Source organism: Pleurodeles waltl, chromosome 8, assembly GCF_031143425.1.
Source record: "Pleurodeles waltl isolate 20211129_DDA chromosome 8, aPleWal1.hap1.20221129, whole genome shotgun sequence".
Lineage (NCBI taxonomy): Eukaryota > Metazoa > Chordata > Amphibia > Caudata > Salamandridae > Pleurodeles > Pleurodeles waltl.
In genome coordinates, this window is record NC_090447.1 from 729,678,342 (window position 1) to 729,696,371 (window position 18,030).

At 39.4% G+C, this 18,030-nt stretch overlaps 1 protein-coding gene across 6 annotated transcripts in view; it reads left to right on the plus strand.

The window, feature by feature from the left end:
- Positions 1-18,030, plus strand: part of EPHA3 (EPH receptor A3) — an 853,173-nt gene that overhangs the window by 487,893 nt on the left and 347,250 nt on the right. The window lies entirely within an intron of this gene.

Genomic DNA, 18,030 nt, shown 5'->3' on the forward strand with positions numbered 1-18,030 from the left:
GGGCAGTGGTGCGTAGCTCCATATTTTGTATTCTTGCTCAAAACTGGCACTCTTTGGCATTCGCTTTGCTCGGCCTTGAGCCAGGCTCTGGGTACAGATATAGAGTGGGAACCGGCCCTAAATCTATTTCCCTCTGTTCCTCAAGCACAAGGGTGTCAATTGAGTAAATCAGCACAGATATTTATGTCTATTGCACTTTCTGTGGCCTGGTACCTCCTTTTTCAATTCTGGCGTACAGAGCAGGTTCCATCATATAGAGAATGGCTTTAGAAAATGTTAACAATAAGTAGGTTTGAAGAGGCATATGCTAAAAGAGTGGGTGCTTGAAGAGATTTCGGTCATCATAGTATTATTTTAATTCATTGTGAAATGAGCTAGCTCTGTTTTTTTATCTGAAATGCTGAAGGAGTTCGGGGAGGCACTATTCGAATATTAGTTGTAAATGGTTTACTTGTACATTAGTACTTTTGTGTTGCTATGTGCAGCATGTTTAAACACTATAGCACAGGTTCACTTTTATCTAATCTGGGACTGTACTATTATGCCTTTTTTCTTAAGCACAGCAGCACTTTAATGAGGCTCTTTCTTGCAAATGACACACTGGTGCTTCAAGGGCATTTGCTCACCTTGACTTCGAGTCTGGTTCAGGGAGCACATACAGAGTGGGAACCATTTTTGTCCCACTCGATTTACTCCACAATGATGGGGGCGTTACAATGGGGGAAGCCTCACAGGTGTTTACTCTTATTACACTTTTGTGACCCGGCTATCCAGCATTAATAGGTACTTTAACACATGTCCACTTTTAATCAAATTCTAGTTGTAAGCCTTTTTTAAAAGCACAGTAGCACTTTTGTACAGCTCGTACAGATTCTGTAGCACTTTAACACATGTGCACTTTCTATTCTTTTGGGGATATCATGATTTGGAGCTTACCCTAGGACCCATATATAGTGGGGTATTGAAACTTTGGAATTGGGCCATTTGTCCTGTTCTGACCTCTATATTTTTTGATTGTTAAAATGCTGTATTGAGCAAATTTGATGTGGGTTTTGGGAGGGTACAATTTTCTGATAAGGTATGGTGTGTATTATGTCTACCCATCTCTGCTCAATTAAGCAAGGCAGGAGCCATAGAAATGTGTAGGGTGAAATGAATGCTCTAGCATTCAATGAGTGACTTGGTCATGCTAATTTAGGTTTCTAAGGGGACATTTGTCCACAAATAGTTTAAATTTGCAGTTTGCACTCAATCTGCCACGTCCTGCAGAAGCCAACGCCTTGAACAGAACAACCTCTTATGCATAGTATATTGTGGACCATAACTGTTGTGAGCAACAACCTTACTTAGAGTGGTGTATGCATGTGGGGAGGTGTTGTATGCCACGCAGGCTGGAGAAACTCCTATCTGTATACATAAGTTGGGCCTGGTTTAACAATAACAAAGGTGTTTCTGCTTAATTCTTTTGCCCTCCATGGGGAAAGGTAAAGACTGATATATTCACTGATTGCTCATCTGAGCATCTGAGCAGCACACACACACAGAAACATATGTATTACATACATATATATTAACTATGCTATATATATATTCAAATAATCTACAAAGGTTTTGAACATCATCCTACTCAATTGCTTTACCTGGAAGTATCTTTTAGGAAGATTGGGAATTCTGGACACCCTGTATGCACAGTCTGTGTAATGAATGTATCTCAGCATCCATCATCCCAGAATCATGGAAAGGCTCCATCTTGCACATCAAACATAAAAAGGGTGACAACTCCTGACCAGAAAAATATAGACTTACAGACTTACTAAACATGAGTGGTAAGACCTTTGCTAAAGTGCTTTTACATGAACTGGTTATTTGGATTAATGATAACAAGCTCATACCACTGTATCAGATGGGGTTCAGGCCAAGCTCTTCTACCATAGATAACATTATCCCCTTGCTTATCTGGGTGCCAAGGCAATAGAAACAACAACGCCTCCACTCTACGCTTGTTTTGTGGACTATGGTGCAGCATTTGATGGTACAGACTGCAATTTCCTCTGGACAAAACTCGCTAAGTGGGGTACACCCAGGAAATTACTTGTGGTCACAATAGCGCTGTACTCAGAGAACTGGGTCCGCACTACGATCATGCAGAATCATGTTACAGAAAAAATCTATACAAACAAGGGCCTAAAACGAGGATGTGTTTAATTTATACACAAACGACTTGGGCAGGAGATTGTTGAAGGTGAATATCTTCCTGTCTAAGTTAAGATGCGTTAGAGTTCCAATCATGCAGAATGCTGATGATCTTGTCCTACTGGACCAACCCTGATTCGGGATGAAAATGACTGTGAACATACTCTATCTATATAGCGTTAAGAACAACTTAGATGCAAATGTCACCAAAACCGAGGTCCTTTTATTTGGACAATGAACTAGGAAACATCAGTTGGAATGGCATCTGGGCCTATTAACCATTAACACTGCCAACAAATATAATTATTTAGGTGTCTGGCTGTCCGACAAAGAAAAACCGACCTTGCAGGCTAGGGCTTTCGCAGATAAAGCATCAATGACAGCGTTCACAATGAGTAAATTACATCATAACCTGTAAAGCTATTTGTCAGAGGGAATCCGAAGGGTGCTGCGGGTGAAACTCTTACCAAAGATAACGTACGGCCATTTGGCCTTCCCGGGCAAGCTCACTGAGCCACTAGAGCACTGCCACATAGCGGCATACAGAAAAATATTCAACATCCCAAAATTCACCCTGTGCACTTTGATCCACCTAGAGTTCAATCTTGTGAAAATGGATATTGAGTGCAAAAAAAAATCTAATTAAGTATTATCATTGTGTGTTGAGAGGGGATCAGGATTCAATGAGAGGTGCATTGACTGTGATTTTCCATGATAAGAAGAGCCGCTGGTCAATATTTTTGATAGGGCTATTGCCCAATTGAATATGTCCCTAGAGGGCATAATAGACCCTCTTACAACAATGGGCCTATTAAAAAGGTCAATAAATGTGCAAAGTAAGGGCGTATCAAGTGAATGGAACATAGAATAAATTGGAAACTTTCTAGGCGCATGCAGTCACCTCTTGTCAACCATATCTCAAAGTGGCCCTGGATAGAAAAGTTGTAAGGAATATTCTGTTGACAAGGCTGTTAACCCTGCCTATATGGGAATATAGGTCCCATTGGAGCAACCTTCCCACTGGTCATGGGCAATGCAAGTTTCATTCTGAATCAGCCCTGCATATTGTTTCCTGCTGCCCCGCGCTGCTTCATCAGAGGCGACTATACTTGAGAATCATCTTCTGGCTAAATGGGATAAGTGCGCATAAAGATGCCCTGGCATACATCTACACAACAGCAGCCCCACGGACTGGGATTTTTTTTATGGAGGCTGGAAGGCACCTGTGTGGTGTTCACCAAAGGAGGGGAATGGATAACTAAATGTTCTCTGTTTCATTATGGAATGTGCAAACAATCTGCTTCCGCACGGGGAACATGATCCACGATAGAGCTGCACGCCTTTGAATGTTTACCATGTTCCCAAAGTACTTGCCCATCTGGTCTCAGATTGCAGCAGGACTTCCCCTCTAAGCGCATCATTCTTTTTAATTCCACGCATGTGAAATGTGCTCCACAACAGAGTAGCATGCACTTTAATTCACCAAGTTCGCAAAGTGCTTGCCTACAATGTCTTTGACTGCAGAAGGAGTTTTCTACCTTAACATTATGCTTGTTTACATACACCAGAGACTATGCATGTGAAATATGCTTCACGACGGAGCAACGTGTACTTTAATGTGGCATGTTCACAAAGTGCTTGTTTATAAGGTCTTAGATTTGTGGAAAGAGTTTCCCCCCTTACATTATGCATGTTTTCATACACCAGGCACTATGCTCTTTAATATTATGTGTGTTTGCATACTAACCCACATATGACACTTTAATAAACAGTTTGCTGAACCAGCAGGTGCTCGATTTATATAAACTACATAATCTGGCTTTAAAACGTGGAAAAACAATTATGTCGAGGCACATTGCACTTTATTGCATGAACACCAGTATCCAGCACTTTATTGATCAGCTTGTCTGCACTTGGCCATGATAGTGTATAGATTATAGTTTTCGACTATCCACACCCCACTTTGCAATTGGCACACATAAAGATGTGGCTGTGGCTTGTGCATGCCTGATATTCTTAGGATTTTAACTGCCGGTTGTATCCTTTGTTTTAAGCTTCATATGTGGCCCAGTTTTCATTTTCTATTGCCGGCATTCGTTTTGAGCTCCTAACCTGTAGTTTGCTCGAGTACTATGCACTGTTCAGTGCTTTTATCCTTTGATGTGTTTGTAATGATTTTAGTAATTACACCATACTAAATGAATGAATGAATAAATTGATGAATTAATACATTGCTCTAAACCAGTTACGGGGCAATCACACAAACACGTACATGCATACACACACATACACACACATATGTGATTGTCCCGTAACTGGTATAGAACGTTTTATTGAATAGGATGATTGTCAAAACATATGAAGATTATTTTGATATTTACTGAATCTCTTGTTTTCCGTCAATGATGAAATTGTATTTTAATGTTGATGTAATTTTCTATGCTTATATAGCACTAAGGTATAAATTGCGTGAGGAAACATTTATATGCTTTAAACAAAGTAATGCGTTTTCTAAAAGTACATTTTTTATTTCCTTTAATGTAGTTTTACATTGGTCCGTACAAATTCTGAAGCGTGACGGGGAGCCTAACATCATTTTTATAATTTTCCTAACCTCATTTTGATACAAACAGTTTTATGGACTTGCATTATCATTTATGCAGCGGTCCATGTACAGACGTTGCAATAAATGTTTAAAATATGATTACAAATAAACTGTCCATGATGTATGAGATAATGAAAAATATACGGAAAAACATACAACCAAACTGTTCAATTGGTGTTTTGTCAAAACCAAGTTTTATCAGAGAGCACATGCTCAGTTATGGCCTTGATATCAAGGTTAACATATCACAATATAGAGTACAGTTATTGATACTTGAGTGGGGTGGCCTAGGTATTTCTGTGGAAAGTCTTTCTATCAGTTTTGAACTAGCGGTCTTAAAGTTGAGCTGAAATTCTAAGAGAAGAGTGTGAAGGGAACATGCTTTTAAATGGAAAAAACAGAAAAGGAAATGGGTTTTCTATTACAAAGTATGTGTGAAATTTTTCCATCTTCCAAATGGTTGTGAAGACCACTTCACTCTGCCTAAGCTCCCTTAAGTGAGTAGAAATTGCATTTCTCAATGACCGTGACATGCTTGTTAAACTCTACCGATGTAATGCATGGAATTAAACTTGAATTCCGCTCTATAGCCTGTGGTTTTTAGTGCAAGCGTAAATGAGCTTTTTTGCTGCATTTTACTCCAAAATTCTTCTCGAGACACAGAAGTGAGCAGGTGCCTTTGTTCTTGCAGTGGCAGCTGCTACTTTCGTGGGAGCTGGCTGTTAGGGTTCCTAAGTCCTGACAGCAGCATCAAACAGCTGTTGGGTACAGTGGTTGTTGCTCACATATCAGCCTCCACCTGCTCCCGCCAATGGTCACGTGCTTACCTCAGCTGTAGATTTTCAGAATCGGGACGCTTGGATGCTGATAGCCTGGCCTGCACGTGAGCCTTTATGCAACCAACTATAAATACCACACCGTAAGCTGCAATGTCCTTTGTAACTATCACGGCACACAGGTGGACATATGACTGTAGGTGCTTTTTCGATCTTTACTGTGGCATTCAGTCCCACAGTACTGAAACTCTTTCCACGTAGGCCACAAGGCAATTCAGCACTGTTCCAACAAAGCACTCGTTCAGGTGCAGCCTGTCACTCATCCAATAATGTGACTAAGCCCCTTGTCAGGGGCACGAAACGCTATAAAACTGTAACTGCAACAAAATACAAGAACATTTGAATATGGTCCCAATTTAAATTTAAAGAGGGATAAAAAGCTATTTTTAAAACTACTTTCTTGTGCCACATTTATTGATTTGTAATATCCTTCAAAAATATTTTTCCTGTTTGAGTTTAGGACTATATATTGTGCTGTTTTATATGAAGTGCTCTGATACTCATTTGGAGTGGTCCACATTATATAAATATCACAAAAATAATAAAAGTTGATCTTCATGTGTGTAACGTTCTGTTTTTTGTTTGAGGACACCAATAATGGTAAGAGAATAACTTTTTTGTTATATGGAATAACAAGTATGTGCTCCTATGAAAGGTGGATTCATATGTGGGATATGAGTAGGTACCATGGCACTATAACCTGAGGATTTAAGATTTCCGAAGAGCTCAGTCCTATTATGCATGGTCCATGCCTAGCGGATAATGTCAAGTGATTTTACTATGAAAATATTCTACAGCACATGTTCTGCTGTTGATGGTTGTCAATGGCAACAATGTTTTCTTTTAATGCATGAAGGCCAAAGGCAATGCGGGTAGCTACCTTAGGGCACCCCACTAAATGGCCACATAAGAATGACAGATTAGGCCTCAAAATGTAAATCAACCTGCTCATGTCAATCCCCACACCGCTCTCATGCTTGGTAATAGCATGAGAGCAGCTCAGGGATTGCACAAGGAAGTCTCTGAAACTGCTGGGACCAGGAAGAGCCGCGTGAGGTGTCTGGCAGCAACAGGAATGTTTGTTTTTTAATGTTAAAACCCCCCGTGCTCCCCACCCCTGCATGACCCCTTGCACTCCCTCCGCACCCCCTACACCTGCCCCACCACTTTTAATATGTATTGGCCGTCCCTGAGCTTAGGTCAAGTGTGACCACGGAAAGGGGCTTCATGTTTCTCACATAAATCCAGAATTATTGTTTGGGCCATTATAGCCATAGACTCTTCCTTTCAGACATTCCTTGACATTGCTTCATACAATTCGAGCCTGAAGGTTCTGCCGCCTCAGCATCTGTGAAACATTCAGGAATGCTGTTTTTACGGCAAACTCAACCTGCCTTACTATCCATTAACGCCGGGCATGACCAGTGGACTGCATTTAAGATGCCCTTATGGATATGCACGCATGATGACATAATGGGTGTCAGGATATAGGGCAAAGGAAGATGAGACCTGTAACTAAATAAAAAGAAAACAAGGGATAGATAGCAATGAGGATTGGAGGATTAGAAAGGTGCCCTATGTAAGTGAACGTTGACTAGCAAATGTCACAGTCATACGACAAGCAGGTAGGAGGATGACGTGCCGAACAGCAGTGCTGTATCAGCGACTCTCTCACGCTCTAAGTGGGTGCCTCCTAAACCGTTATGGACTTGGGAACCAGAAAGGTACAATTTCAGCCCTAGAGTCGAACTATTGTGATCTCGGGAAATGTACATCATTTCTCTCTGTGTGTGCTCTAAAAAAGAAACTCATCATTGCGTTACTTTCTACAGTGTAGGTAATCGAAAATGCATACTTATCAAATAATGCTCATAAGTTACAAAAATTCACATTAACCATTTGGTCTTATATTTATTCATTGGAGTAATGACTTTTGTGTTAGGCATTTTTGTTTCACTTTTGCAACTGCATTTGACGTTTGAAAGCGGGGCTGCGAAACGATAAGTGTGCGTGATGAACCTATATATCTATATCTATCTATATATATCTATATATCTCTCTCTCTCTCTCTGTATATATATATATATATATATATATATATATATATATATATCTATATATACATATAGATATATATATCTATCTATATATATATATATATATATATATATATATATATATATATATATATATATATATGTATATATATATGGATATATATATATTATATATATAATTATGTAATAATTTGGGCAGTTGCCCCCATGAAAATATGAATTCGTACTAGATGCATTCATATTCTGCGGGGGGGGTCAACTACCCAAATTAAACAAAGGGTCTTAGTTAGACTTTGGTGGACGCCTTATTACAAGTGCCATAGCACATAATGCGCTTGCAATAAGGAGGAGGTTTATGACAAAGCAATCGAACCGCAAAACTCCAAATCAAACACTTATTTTGAATGGTAAACATTCACCTTTGATGTTATCAGTCTTTATGCAGAGCTCATAGTTTGCACCAATATGGTACACAATTTCAGGGAGTTTTACTCTGAAACACATTTAAGCTACTCTGGTACCAGTTAGGATGTTATTACATAACAAACATTGGCAAAACCAATTGATCTAATTGCATTTTGAGTACTGAAAAAATGCCTGCTACAGTGAAATAAACAAAACAAAAAGACAACTGCTTCGTCTATCCAATATCTCAATGAGATACATTTTTAATGTTTCATGATTCAGTATGCTTTAAAGATATAAAATGATTCCTTATGCATTGCAATGCAAGCTCTCCACAGTAGGATGAATGACATACAAAGGAAGCAATAGAGCATGGAAAAAGAGGGTACTCATGTGGGTGGAATCAAAGCCCACTCCATGTACATTTTAAAGATTTGATATCTACAGTTTGACAAATACCTTACACTGATAGTCAGACCTAAAAATAATAGCTGACCATCTTGGTTGATGTTTATATGATAAAGGCACACAGTATCTATTTCCCATGAAATGATGTAACTGAAAATGGATTGCCAGGTGCCATGTTTTTTTCCTTGGTGCTGGGATGACTCTGATACCTACCTATGCACAAGGTGGCTGTGAAGGGTTCTGTCATTGTGTGAGTAGAGCTTGGAGTTGACTCTCATCTCGCAGAAATGTGTAGAATGTCTGTGTTACAACCTCCAGATCAATACTATCAAAGTTGCATTGAGTATTGAAAATCAGTTGACAAGCTGATATGTAATAGGCCAAAATGGGCTAGCAGGTCGTAGCCTGGGACTTGTATTGATTAGCTATCAGGGACCCATATGATGACCAAATGTATAAAAGAGCACATTTGCTGTATTATTAGAACCAGGATTTCAAAGTTATATTTATTTGCCAATTTGAATCCTAACATATATTATAACATTGAAAATGGCTTTCTGAGGCATGTACATACTTCACATTTCCATGACTTATTTCCACTGTAAGTCTTACTGTAAGAAGTAAACCACATAATAAAGGGGCAGATTTACTAAGACTTGGCACTAGTCTAAAGTCACACAAAATGAAGAAAGTGGAGCAAACTCTTGAAAGGGTAATTACTTTACAGTGCAAAAAGTATATAGTAGTGGAAATGTGTCCCTTTTTCTTCATGGATAATGCTTCGTATTGCTTTGTGCCACTTTGCATCAACAGAGAAATAGCTTTGCTATGTATATACTGATTTTGGAATAGAATTGTGGACCAAATACCTGCATGGTTGAAATCTAATCGCTTTAGAAAGAAAAAATACATGTTTCTGTGTACAACTTAATCCATTTGCTTCTCACAGCTAAAGTGAAAAATGTAAAAGTTTACTTGGAGGACTATTGTTCAACAAGTGTGTTTGTGCACTTGTTATTTGAATACAATGACAGCGCGTCAAATCTAAATCACAGTTAAGATGTTTTCCTCATTAGATACTAACAATATTGTTTACCAGGTAACAGTAGGGCAGGGTGTAATTTTTGCTCAGGTTTCAAACTTTAAACTTCACGCGGGCTTCACGCGGGCTTTCATTAACTTTGCCTCTGAATGACACAACCACATTAAATACCACAACTTTGATATCTTCCTCATGATTGCCACCCTGTTCTCTAAATACGCTGCCCTAATTTCGGAGCATCTTGACCCTTGGACATGCTTCGACATTGTACTTTAACCTGGCCTATAAATACTACCCAACACGTTTCATAGCCTGACCACTCCATCATCTAACTCAAATTTATCCTTCCAAAATCTATCCCAACCACAAAAAGCACCACCACACTTAGCAATTTCCATGCAACAAAAACACCTCTCCAATATCTTCAAGTCAACCCTGGAGGGACAACTAAACCGCATTTCCTCCTACAACTTGTCAAGTAACAAATGGTCTTCTTAAAAAAAAAAACCCTGCCCAACCCATGGTTCACAGACCCCCCTAAAAACTCAAAACCAATTGTCACAAATTTGACACAACGTGGTGCAAACAAAAATTGACAGCCAATTAGCTAGATCTCCAGCAATCATGTATGGAACACTATCAGTCTACAACCAAAAAAGAACAGTAAAATAATACAACCAGTAGAACAGGAACAGTGTACAGGTGTTTTTCAAGGTTGTCCAAGAATTCATCCACCCACAATACACGTTCTCATTCATATCTCAGTGCCATTAACAATGTCCCTGTATGGACCCCTTCTACACTGAAAAAGGTCAATAAACGTGGGCCACATCTACGACAATGTGGCCAATTCCTAACACTCTATCTACTTACAAGAGCACAATACCAGTGAGTTCATGTTCACCTCACTGACAACAGATAACATATTGCCCCTTTTAAAGACCTCTAAACTGTAAAAGACACAATTGACATATGCCCCACTGCCATTGTCATAGTCCATTCAGACATCTTAGTTATCCAACTGACCAAATGTATAAATGGTAATCTCAGTTAAAGTTCTCTGGCATGCTTCAACAACCCTACATCACACCACTGGTCTTAAAACCCACTGTAGACCACACATGCTCCAGCAACTGTCTCCCAGTGAGAGACATTCACTGGAACTCAAAAATAATTTGGATGATAGTTTTCAGTCAAACATAAGAATCCACTAGATTACTAAAGTATTGTCAACATGCATCAATTTGATTCAGACACAAGTATGGGATTGAAATCACAATATAAGTTTTTTGGGGTGATCTACTTGAAATAATACTTACAGGGATTCCCAAATCATTTGAAATCGTATGAGCAAAGGTCTCAGATATAAATGGGGATGCCACTGTCAAATCAGGTGTCTCTAAGGCAGAAATACTGCTTTGGGGGCAAACAGTCCTCTTCAAAGCCATTGATACCCTTCATCTACGATTTTGGAGAACATGTTCCCATCTAATCAAATGCATAAAAAATGAAAATGTGTGGCATGTTGATTTAAAACTGAACTCGTAAGTGGAAGTAGTAATAAAAATGTTATGCACCAACTCAGACATCTAACATAAACCTTCCTATGCATCCTCCAGCCCAGCAATGCCTTCCTATAGCAAGAGAGGTATTAGTCACCTTGGCCAGGACTGAGCTATTGCAACACTTGGACAGGGCTTTCAGACTGCCAAAAGTACAACATATGACTGCAATGAAAATAATTTAGGATCAGAAAAGATATGAACCAATAGCATACTACCCCAAAACTTTACAATGACTTCAATAAAAGAGGGAACTGCATTTAACATACCCTGTCTCACATAGTAATGCATTGAAGGGGCAACCCCCCAACATTTGCAATAAGCTGTGCAACTCACAGCCTTACATACAGCCTTTACTCTGGTCACCTCCATAACCAGCAACAAAAGGTGACCAAAGATTCTCAAGGTCATCACCCTACCTTTTCAATGATCTGTATTGGTAAATCTACAACTCATAATTGCTAGTGCAGTTCGGATTGAGTCTCAAAATCCTCCTGTTTTAAATCCTTGATTCATTCATTCTCGCATTCCCCACTCCTCTGACATTTGCTTGCTGTTCTATATGCCTCACCTACATATTGCATAATTTATAAACTCAAAATCTAATTGTGGCCTGTTTCTGATATAATCATTAAGGCTTGGAAATCCAACCCATGAATTTATGTACCTATTACTAAGAAAACTCTCATTGTAACAGCGACCATGTTTCTACATAGCCTAATTCTCTCTGCCAATAAGCAATTGAGAGTTGCAGTAAGTACAAAATAAGCAAAATAAACTTAACATCATTGAATTACCACAAGCAATTTTAAATGTTATTGTTGACGCTGCTGTTACAGTTGTAGTCTTATCTGAACATATGTACATTGAAAAACATCGAACCCTCCAATTGGCTTCCAGCAGCTGATATAGACATTGCCCCCTGGACATGAAAATCCGGCACACGTGTCCTATTAGCACCTTTGTGATTCTGTTACTAAGGCAAGCTGGTGGTTCTGATTTGTCCCATTTATTCCTTACTCTCTTTAAAATCTATAGGGTCCATTCACAATCTTCCTTTTGTAGCACATATAATTGTACTACAATATTACCATTCACATACTACCAAATGCTATTCACCTACCTCTGTGTGGAGATCTCCACCTTTGTCTCCCATATGCTTTTTTTGTGTGCGGAGAACTCTGTCCCGACTGTGATGATTTTTGACTATGAAAGCACATGTTTTAAAAGTAATGTAGAAGTAAGAGAGGTAAGTGACTGAAATATGTGGAATACTTACTACAAAATTGAAGGAGCTAAGGGAGGAGTAAGGAGAGGCTAAGCAAAGCTTAAGTTGGAGTTTCAGGGAGGGACCTGTATCTACCCGCAATAGGGTAAGCATAATGCAATACTCAAATTGTCCTACTGCAGTTTATACTAACAACAATGAACCAAACAGGGGTAAGTGCACTCAAGCTCGGACCTGGAGTATTTCCAGCACCACACATGGCCAAATACTTGTACTGCAACACCCTCCTTTAGAAGATAATGGAAATAGGGACTTAGAATCCCACAGGAAACAGTGTTAATATAAATCAGTTTGTTTTGACTTTTTCAAATACTTATACAATTAATTTAATGTTAAAATATGATTCATAAATATTAAATATAATTTATTAACTTTTTAAATTTGAAAATAAATAAATATTTTTTCTATGCATACCATTTGCTAAACCTTAGTATATAATAAATATAAACATTTTACATTAGGGACATTTAGAAAAATAATTTTAATTTAATTTAATATATTTACATTAATTAATTAAAATATAAACAAAACATTAAAGATTAATGCAAAAAGTTAATAGTGTTGTAGTATTTTTTTTGTTCTGCATTCAAAATACACATTTAATATTAACTTACTTTAAGATTTATCAGAATAGTTGTAATAGTTTTTTTCTACATTTCATAATCATTTTCACTTTTCCCTATACTTTCCCAAAAGGAGATCTCACTCCACCAGCATAGAAGTCCTCCTGTGAAAAGTTACTACCTGTAAATTAAACTCCACTATCTGAACTCAGGGTGTGGAAACTTCCAAGTCTGCACTTTGTAGTCAATTTGTACTTGTAAATACTGAATAACCTAAAGTAGTAAATTTACTACAAAGTGTGAAGTAATTTTAGATGTGTAGATTTACTCCTGAATATTCACCTCTGTGAATAGTGCATGCAGAATGCATTCTCATGCTGAAAAATTCTGGTTCAGTAGGCATTCTTCAGTGCATGGGCAGCTCGCATGGGATTTTACACCGGGAGCCATAAAACTTCACTTTTTCTTAGTTGTGGGCCGATCATATGAATAGAGGAATATAGCCACATCTTTTCAGGTTTTATTCAAGCAAATGTGATGTATACCCATGCATGCACCACATTTGGAACTTAGGGCCTGATTTAGATCCTGGCAGAAGGGAATACTACATCACAAATGTGATGGATATCTCGTCTGCCATATTACAGTCCCATTATTTCTGATGGGGATATTTCGGATGTGATATCCGTTACGTTTTTGACAGAGTATTCCCTCTGCCAGGATCTAAATCAGACCCTTAATTTTAGCACTCCTTTTCTTGGAACTATAAGTAAACATTTTAGTTTAAAGTAGTGTAATTCATAATGCCCAGTTGCAGTGCAGTGAATTTATTAAATGAGATTTGAGTACTGGCTAACAAGTGATTTGTTTTCTCTGCATATGCTTGCAAACATGTGGTCCTGTTTTGGCCTATTGCATTGTGCATATTTCTTTTCTCTGTCAATTCAATAAACATGTGCACGTTTTAAAAATAATTTTAGAGCGTGTAGAATGGCTGACTTTCCCTTTAGAGGAAACCTTCATTTGTTTTGTTAAAACCTTATGGAAGCATTTTCGTATAACATGAGACACACCTCAAATCCAGGTGCTGAATTACTTTATTTCACACGTGGTGTATTACACATCCTAAAACAGCAGTTCTTTATTAAATCTGCATTCTTATTAATATTTGTTTAGTAGTCTGTTTCAGATGCTTTCAATAGCTATAGAAAAAGAAAGAACACATTTACACATTGAATAATTAGGTGAGCTTCCATATACATTTCAGTAGTATAATTGCTGATGTTATTATGAGTCAGATTCATTATCATCGTGTGAAGAATGGATAAGAAGTCTACTCAAGGTAGAACACCATCTAACATTTTCAGGCTCATTAGTAGAAATCTCACAAAATGTTGTCAAAGTTAACTGAAATTAGTCCAAAATGTCATAAAACATTCTTTGAAGAACCTACTTTGAAAACTGAGTGGCATATTTACAAGTTTTTGGCTCAGGGCAGAGCCACAAGCCTTCTTGCTGCACTGCCTTGCATCACACAAAGAGGGCAGGAATGTGGTGTGCTTTTCCCCAGCGCTGGTGCACAATGGGCTGCATGGGCTGCCATGCGCCAGCGCAGGCACTCTTGCACCATGGTGCAAGGGTGTCTGCGTTGCAGGGATGATTGTTTTTGTGCAGGAAGGAACACCTTCCTGCACAAAAACAATCACAAGAGGTGTTCCTCTTTCTATGTGTGCTGCAGAATGCAGCACTCAGAAAAAGGAAAAAAGGAGGGATAAAGGTATTTCCTCTTGTTGCACCTCCCCTGGGGTGGTGGAGGCTTTTGACGCTTTCTCAGCTTTACAAACGCTTGTACATCTGGGATTGTGTCAAATTCCATGGGTGTTATGTGGGAACACCCTCCGTAACGCCATTGGCACACCTCCATATCACAGGGTGAGGCAACAGCAAAGACTTGCGCTGTGTTGCCTCAGTCCATATTTACAAGGCCATGAAAAGCCACTCAGTGTGGCTTTACATGGCCTTGTATTTAGGGCCCTGCAATGTGCGCCGCCAGACGGTCACTAAAAGTGACATTCTGGCCGCACAGAGGGGCTCGTCAATAGCCCCTAAATTTGAGAGCGTGCCTCACTTTTAAAAATCATGCAAGATACTAGCAAGAGGACTGGTTCAAAGAGGAAGTGTCTTCCTCAAGTTATTTTTCTGCTAAAGCCAGTCTGACACAGACAAAATGTGTGAAGTTTCTCTGATATATCAAAAATTGCACAGACGTAGAAAAACAGGAGGATAGAGTTCAAAATCAATATCACATTGAACGTGCCTTGTCCCGTCTAGGGATATAGTATTAAGATCCCAGCATATCTAATAGTAGTCGAGCCCTAAATAGTGTATTCACATTTTTTTTTTTTTAAAAGCCTGTCTGCCTTTCCATATTTCATGGAAATTATTCAGATATTTTCTAACGGCTTTTTACTAGTAAGCATCTGTGTGCTCTTGCGTTGTGGATATTCAAATTGCAAATATTTGAACAAGGGTATAGGATATAAGGCATAAGTGAGAGCCAGATCCCTAAAAAAAGAAGAGTCCAGTTTTGCACTATGACTGAGGAGCAAAGGAACGGTAGCACCAGGCACCGTCTGGTGTCTGGTCTTCGGATGGAGAAAGGAAGCACGGCGTCTTTTCAATCTGCCGAGGTTGCTGCAACTTTATCACACAAATTTAGAACGTTTTATGAGATGCAATTAAAATATACAACTCCTACAATAAGCAAGTTAACGCAGCTTAGATGACAAATGTAGAACTAGGCCTCAGGGAAAATTAATTTATTGAAATGTGATACTCGGGGCTGAATGTCGAGAGTAGGGGAGTTATTACAGTGGTCATTAAAGGTGCAAGGCGGATGGTTTTCAGTATGGATGGTGATATAGGATGACTGGGGTTCGTTTAGAAAATTGACACGCAAAGTATGGCCCGGGGCCACGAGCAGCCCTCCTGACCTTTACATACGGGCCACTGGTGAACCGGAGCACTGGGCTACTGTTTACTAGGTAGATGCACACAATAACAAGCATTTGCAATGCAACGGGTCTCGCGTTTGCTCATGTTAGAGCTGATCGCGTTGTAAAATCCTAACCCGACTTTTCACCTATCGGGCAAAAGTGCATTTATGTACATAACCCGAAAAAGTGAAATTAACTATGTAAAGCGCTCGACTTCTGCCAAGAAAGATTGCGCTCGTAAATTAGGGAAAAAGAAGTCCACGAGCCCGATGGAAAACAGCAAGCCTTGCATGTTTTCTGTACTTGGTCGCTGCCCTCGAGGAGGGCTAGCCACCGGAAAAGGCATGACTTATGCGTGCCTTCCACTAATGAAAGCAAGCAGATTTTATTAGGCAAGCCCACGAACCAATAAAAAACACTGACGTGACGTTGACAGGGCTCCGAGCCCTTTTCTAAACACTAAAGCGTCTTGATGCGATACGCATGCGGGAGTGCATGCAACGCAGGCTCGACCCTAAAAAGATGTTAAATAAAGCAACCTAGTGTTTATTTAATGGTTAATTGGTGTTAAAGAAAAGAATTAACTTATTTGTTCTGCACCACTTAACTTTGGGAGCACCTGCACTTTTAAATACATCTTGCAGCAAAAGTGCAAAAATATGATAAAGTTTGTTCAAAATTTCAAACGTGTACTTAATTAGCATACAGAACCTTTTCACTTTAGTACATTGGATTATATCAGTGCATTGAAGCACTATTTTTAAAGTGCTAGTTTTCAAACATGAATTTAAGTACATGAATTCTTCCTTGAATCCTTACACAATTCCATTAGTGAACTAAAGAGGCAAGTTAATGGTTATGTGCACTTGTTGGGTGATCTGGGTTCCTATTATACATGAAAAACATTATTGAATGAAACACAGGAGAAGGTTTTGTACAGTATCCTTCCCGAAGTCATGTATTTCGAGGTCATCTTATATGTGATAAGGAAGGAAAAAGAGGGAAAGTGACAAAGTGAAATAGAAGAAGAGCTTAGGATCACAAAATCTGGTAACGGGGGGAAGCCAGGATTAATTTTAGGTGTTCTGATTTAACACTGTGCAATTCAGCAACTGGATGTATATGTTTTGCTCCCCCTACACCCACCTTCCCGCCAACCTCCCCTCCCCCCATCCGCACCCACTGGCATTAATGCAGCCCTCTGTCACATCAAAGATGAAACATTTTGCCCCCTGGGAAAATATTTGCGAGTACCCATGATTTAGGGCAATGGAGTGCGGTGATCAGTTGCTGAAGGGTTATTCAAGTTCTAATTCTTCTGGCAGCTGCTCTAGGGTATTAACCAGACTTCCCGCTATCAAAAGTGATTCTTACACATCCAGATGTTGTATATTAGAATTGTTTTCTCCTGTGTGCCAGTGCTGCTCACCCATCGGTACATGAGTCAGGATCCTCAGTCCCTCTTTTGTGCTGTTTGAGTGTCTAATATACAAAGCTCTCCTTCCATGCTTCAGCAAAAACACATATTTTTATGAATTGCCAGAGAGCCAGTGAAGTGAATACAAGAATATGAAAATAGGTATTCATTGCTACAGCATCATATTAGTTGGAAATAAAAGCTGTTTTCTACTGATGCAACATCATATGGCGAAGCACTTGCTGCCCCTGCGCTAGCTCCTATTTTCTTCTGCCAGCTCCGGGCTCTACAGAATGGTGCTGATCGAGGAATTGCAAAGCTGCTCTGACGTCGTTCAGAGATCCTGCCTGCGAGGCACCTTTGTTGGTGTCTGCTCCATAAAGAGCAGAGAGCATGGCTTTGCCTTTGGTGGGGAGCTGAAGGAAAGGCACATAGGCAGGACACTAGGGTTTTTTCAGTTTGGTCGGGGTAAATGCATAGCATTGTGGAAGTGCGTGGCACGAAGCCAAGTATTTTTTATTCATATTTGGGGAGGAGGAGAGGGCAATAGTTAGGGCAGTGTAGGGAGGTTGAAGGATGCTGGGTACCATTTTAAAAATCTGGATAGTAGAGGACAGGGAGGCGAGGGGGGGGCTGGGTAGGTGTCAGACCACAAGAT